The sequence below is a fragment of the Artemia sp. Qi Xiang Cuo genome, chromosome 21 (assembly GCF_049724085.1).
Source record: "Artemia sp. Qi Xiang Cuo chromosome 21, ASM4972408v1, whole genome shotgun sequence".
Taxonomy (NCBI): Eukaryota; Metazoa; Arthropoda; class Branchiopoda; order Anostraca; family Artemiidae; genus Artemia; species Artemia sp. Qi Xiang Cuo.
The window spans coordinates 52600621-52607305 of NC_142814.1; positions in this window are offsets into that span (position 1 = coordinate 52600621).

A 6685-nucleotide genomic window follows, 5' to 3' on the forward strand; every position below is an offset into this window, starting at 1 on the left:
AATACACAATGTATGCTTTTCCATTAACTGAAGAGGAAGAAATGCAACTCATTGAATGCATCATTGGTGTTGAAAAATGGGATAGTTTCGTGAAGAACTATGATCAGCAAGCACAGTGTTATGAACTAGATCCCTATTTTGGCTTTTCTTTTTAAATGTTTTTATACACCACTCTTTTTTGTTTCAAGTAAAACCATTGTTTCTTCCGTTTATGTTCTTTTCATTATAGGATTTTATTGATGACGATGACGATAGTGTTTTGGGCGCATTTCCTTTGAGTGGAGAAGAAACAAAGGCATTGTGTGATATTTCTGTGGGAACCCCCCTAAAACCGGTGATACAACAAGCTATTTCAACGAAATCCACCCCAACACCACATGTATATGACGATATTATAATATTCCAGAATGAACCAGACGATATATTTAATATATTTGATTTAGACAAGGTGTGTTTTAATCACTCTTGCATTAATGTATCCTCTTTACATCATAATAGTGAGAACGTTCGACGCTTAAGAGAGCATAAGAAAATACACATGGAAAATAACCCATTGCATATTATTAAAGATTCTAGTGCTACAAGAAGACTTATAAGAATGCTTGTAGAAAGACAGCAAAAAGATAAACATTTTCGTCTTTTCAAACGAACAGATGTAATACGATACGCGCTGCTTAATTATGCAAGGAATTATCCTGTAGTATGGTTATGGTAAATTTTCAATTTGGTCGGTGAATGTTCTTCCAAAAAGTGTTTTCTTGTGATTTCAAATTAAATTCTATGACTTTTTAATATTCTTGCTACTCAAAGGTCCAGATGCATGAACTTTTACTTGAATTTCATTTATTCTACACACTAATATCTAAATTATCATAATGTTCACCAGAAATTATAATGTCTCGTCTACACTTCCTGCATCTATAATCAGATGTTTCGGATCTCCAATCTCTGGATATAAAATTCTGATCGGATGACTTTGAGGAAATAAGGGTGTTGTAGGAGGCTAGTTACCATTCAATCTCTTTTTTAGTCATAGAATCTTTTTGCCCTATGAAAGTAGTAAAAAGGGTTAAACTGCTTACCAGTTTAGGTAAGCCTGAAGGGGGTGGTAACTCTTAGGTAATTTATTATAAACTTGGAATAACATCGCTGGTATCAATCTATGGAAATGGCCAACGATGACAAGGTGATCATGGGACTTGACTTAGCTTTACTGCTTGGCTGTGTTCTGTGAAATACACAAATACCAGTTGAGCAGTGTTGCCAATATAGAACATGGTTTAGCATTGAGGCATGCTAAAAAGTTGTGCCTAATATAGTCAGAGGCCTCAAGATGACCTTATGCCTTGACCTAGCTTTACTTCTCGGGTTTGTTCTGTATAATACACAAGTACCATTTGAGCATTGTTGTCAATATAAAATATGCTCTAACATTGTAGTATACTAAAAAGTTGATACTAATAGAGATGTAAATGCTAAGGAAAGAATTTTAATAAAGAAATTTGGTACAATCCTTAGAAATCCCCTATTGAGATGATTATGGGTTTCAACCATCAAGGACCGCAAACATCAATGACCCTAACCACCAAGAACCTCAACCTCCAAGGGTCCCCTATCCCCACCCTCCAAGGGGAATGAATTTGTAAATTGTTTATTTAACTGAATCATGCTAAATCAATGTATTTGAATGAGGTAATTCGGTTCCCATTTTTATCAAAATGATATTATAATCAAATTGTAAGTTTTTTAGGTTAGTGATATAAACTCATCCAAATTTAGGTAAAATTCTAGTTTAGCTACTTATTGTTATTTTGGAATTGGGTTAGGCTATGAAAATAAAACATTCAGGTATAGGTTTACGTGCTAAAGTATGTTCTGGGAAGATATTTTGAAGTACCTATCTCAACTTCTTCTCCATCTAAAGGGAAGTGACCTTCGATGACATTTGGTAAAAGCTAAAGGACGCCCGTCAAGCCTCACCCTCCTCCCCAACCCGAAAAAAATTGCGAGATTTCCACAATTTTGTCTATTATTCCAAGCAAGAGTCTCATATTAAGGACTTTTTCATAAAAAATAACTGGACAAAACACAGATTCGTTTACGTGTATTTTCGTCACTTGTGTACAAGTCGAACAAAATTTTGCTATTTAACAAATCATCGCAAATCATTGGTTCATTGACTCAGTCCAAAGTGGGATAGCCCATATTTTTTTATCGGATCTAATGAATCCAAAGATGTCAATGTAGAAGTTAAGGCCAACAAAAGCAGATTTCTATTGTATTAGTATCATAATGTGCCAGGTGCTTACAGCTGTAATTTTAAAACTGATTAAAGTGGAAGTTTATGACCCTGAATTTCAAACTAATTCAACAAAATGTGTTGTTCTTCTTGCTAATGGAAAACAAAATTTAATTTAGGACTAATATATTAAAAGGTATAACATAGTTCTTTCAAAGTCAACTTAGGTTTTTTTTAGGTTTACACATTTAGTTGTTTTTCCCTATCACAATAATTAATGTTTGATTGGCACTTAACTAATAGCCCTGAAGTCTAATAGAAGTGCTGTATGAAGTGACAAGCAACAGCAATAATTACAATAGCGCTGAAAACAGCAACATGATAATAGAAAATCTTAGTTTAGGTGCAGGAATCTATTAACAAAACTATTTTCTTTTACTAAGAAACTAAAGAAGCAAATTCACCTAAAGGTTGCCCTAAATAGAGACACAGGAGAAACTTTTTTATGATGTCCCATTTATGATGAAATTATTAATTCTGATCGTTTTTACATCCGTCCACAAAATTATGTTTTGCAATCAAATAGAACCTTTGATAATACCGTACCTGGCAAGCGATTAGCTTTCAAGAGTGCTTTACGTAAGATGAAATTGTAAAATACCATGCCGTCTTGCATTTTTATTCTGATAACATTTCAATGTTACTCTGAAAGGGTCATCTTATTTTAGTTTTGTGTTTGATTTTAAGGTTTGGTTTTGTTATATCTTTATCGGTATTTTATTTGCACTGAGGACAGTCAAGTGGAGATTTAGACTAAAATATTTGCATAATTTTTTTTTCACTTGCTGTTATTGTCCTCGTTTTCTCTTCTTCGCAATTTTATGTTGTCATTTTTTTACAGTTTCAGGAAAGAAAAGAAAGGGACGAGTAGGGCTACAATCGAAAGAGAGACAAGACGAGGGATTATCAGTTCCAACAGCTATTATATGCTCTGAAAGTGCAGCCTTCAACCTCAGGATCACAAAAACATTCAAGAAGAAGAACGCAGAAAAAACATCTTCAGAAAGTGATTCCAAATAAAGCCGATAATAGAAAATAGTAATTGGAACACATGAATTAAAAAAAAAAAAGTGTAAACTGCATCAAGCGTTTTTCTCTCCAATAATGTTTCTAAAAAAAGATAAATGTAGTTGTAGTAAAGGAGAGGTAGTGAAAACTTCACATTACAAACATTAAAATCTTAAAATTATCCAGAATCAAAAACTTAATAATATGAAAAAGTGGGGTTTAATGGATTATGGGATTCCCTTAAACGCTTTATTCTATCCACTTTCTACTCCAGTAAAATATGAACTGTTTTTCTTCTAGCCCCAGATGATAGTCTTTGGGCATTTATTGTCAGCAAAACTACAAAATGTTTCTACATTTGTTTTGCACCAGAATTTAACTATTATGTATTCTATTGATACATAGTCTGGAACAGTAAGTCTCAGCGGATAGCTTTTTCCTTAATGTGGAAATATTAAATAGGAATGAAATGGTTCTGATAAATATAGGCAGAACTAAGGTAGACATGCATAGAGTTAGGGTAATGTGGTAAAACCTTCAATTTGGAATTTAGTAAAAATATATTAAGCCGCAAATACAAAGTTTAGAAATACCACTTTTTATTAAGATAAGTAACATATCATGCCAAGTTTCTGCTTAACGGGAAATTGAGAAATCACCAATTCCTAGCTATTGCGTCGGTTGGGTACAGGAAGGTGTGGTGGATAAAAATGTATAAAAGGTACATTTTATGGGAAGGGGTAGACTGATACTAACTTTATGCTTGACTGACCTCTGGTCCGTTGATTTAGACATGCCTTGGAATCTTGTCGGATCATTGTAAGTGTCTAAATATCTTATTATATATTATTGTAGTTTTGTGAGACTTGTGGTCTACTTGGGACAGCCAGTCCCAGTAGAATATATATATCTGGTATTATTATATGTTAACTGAATAAAAGTATTGTGTTATAGACAACCTCTATACAATCTACATTTAGTCCCTCGAACTGACCCAGTTGGTACGCCTCATTAGCCGGTCATCGCCTAAGGCACGCTACCAAAGTTTAATTACCTTAGGGCCATAGTTTATCTCTTTACCTACTGGGAAAGCCCACTGGAATTACAATGAGGATGACCAAAACTGAAGTCAAGCTTTGTTGAAATTTCATTTTGACAGAAAATTAAAAGGATAAAAGAGTTGAATCTTACTTAAAAACTGCTAGAATAATCAATTGGTAAACGTGCAGAAATTCTATTCCTTTTCTCCTGTGCAAGCCCTATGGACCTGACAATAGGAATGGGGTCTTCAATGCGTTCAGAAACCTTTTCAAATTGACATTGCTCAGCCAGCTCACCATCACTTTTCTGACAAATTTTATGCAGGACACAAGCTGCTGTTATTACATAAGCTTCCCTTTTTAATCTAATCTCCAAACCGTGAACCCACCACCACCTGGCCTTCAACAGTCCAAAAGTATGCTCAATTACAACTCTTGTTGAATTGAGCCTCATATTATAATTTTTTGGCATAATCGACAGTGCTGACACTGCTCCGTTAGGTACCATAAGCCCTACACTTAAAAGGTAAGCAGAGTCCCCCACTAAGTGTTTGTCGTCACATATACTAAAAAAGTTATTCATCCTATTTCTACCCATAGAACTATTTGTATACACCCTGGAATCATGGCAGGAGCCAGGGTATCCAACAAAACATTTGTGAACATTTTATTAGTCACAAACAACCTGCAGGATCATGCTGTGAAATCCCTGTCTGTTGTTGTATTCTTTTTGTTTTTCTTTGTCACTCACAATTATTTAAATGTGGCAACCATGAATTGCACCCACAATACGTGGGAAAGCCTTTCTATAAAAGAATCCTGTTGCAACTTCGTTGAGTTCTTCCTCATTGTGAGGCCATACAATTATGTTAGGACCCATTTGTGTTAAAATTTGCATATCTTGTGGATACAATAATGCACAGTAGATTTTGCTACACCCAATGTTTCTGATATTTCCCGCATGCTTCCCAGATTACCAAGTTGACAAATTGTGATTAGAACTGCCTTTCTCAATTATTTTTCAACACATGTGGTATTTTCTGTTGGAAAGATCCTTTTGGTGCCAGGGTGATCTATAAGTAGCAGCAGCAGTTCTTCAAATGTTCTTTTTGAAAGACGAAAGTGCTGCCTAAAAACTTTATCAGAGATTATCAGAATAATTATTCAACAAAATCCAATCTCAGGGGGCACTCCTAGAACAAGTACAATTTTTTTAACTATACAAGGAATGCATCAGCTGTTCTTTTGTTAAATAATAAGAACTAAGCAACAAACGCTTTATGCAAGCAGACCAACTGTGAAGAAACAATTAACATGTATGACAAGAAAATTATAAAAATAGTAGGCTATAATTGGGATTAAAAAATTTAATTGACTTTCATTACTTCCACCAAATTTATAATTCAGTTGATAAACCAGGCTGGTAATTTCTCTACTTTTTCACAGGAATCACAACACTAGATGCCTAGTTTTAATTGCTTTAAACGTACTTGAAGATTTTTTTTATTCTATCTTGATTTACTTGAAAGTAAAATTTTCATGAAAAAAATGTAGGTCTTATCAGTATTTGCGCTTAACAATACAGAAATTGTTAAAATCAGTTAGTGTCTCTTAGGCCCCAAATATAAACTCCTATTTTTAAAGAGAAAGAAGGTTTGTTACGCAAATCAACATAGTATCTAGAGAGATTGCAGGGATATTTTGAATTGGAGTATGCTGTGCAAATCGGGTAGAAGCATTCATAAACAAAGCATCCTCTCCGTAATTCTAAACCCGAAGGCTGAAGAGACGTGTAGAGCATATGAATAACGTTGGAACATTATTCATTGATTTAAGGTGGTAACAAGCTGAGTAACAAATCTGGTTGTATTGGTTCATAACGTCCTATTTTGTAGTTATCAAAATTTTGCTCTGTTGTTTGTATTGAAATGTAACACAAAAAGATTCTTTTTATAAAACGGTGGACTGAATATTAAAGGGTGTCTACAGGATGAATGAAAATTGATATGAATGACGGTTAGGTGTTCTAGGCATTTACCCCCCCCCATGGAAAATACCACCCGGAAAATCCCCCTCCCCCCTCCCTGCGGAAAATGTGGTTTTCAAAATTTGAGGATTTTATTTGAGTTGTGTTTTTTTTTAGTTTCGTTGAGAAGATTTAAGAAAAGTGAAAAAGAGAAATTAACACACCATAAGTATCTTAAAAATTCAGAACGAAAAAAATCACAAATCTATATTTATTGAAAGAACTTCCATATGAATATTTGCGATTTTTTGCGGTGTGTGGTAAAGCTTTCTAATTTAGTTAATTATTAATTTAGTAAAAATATATATGACA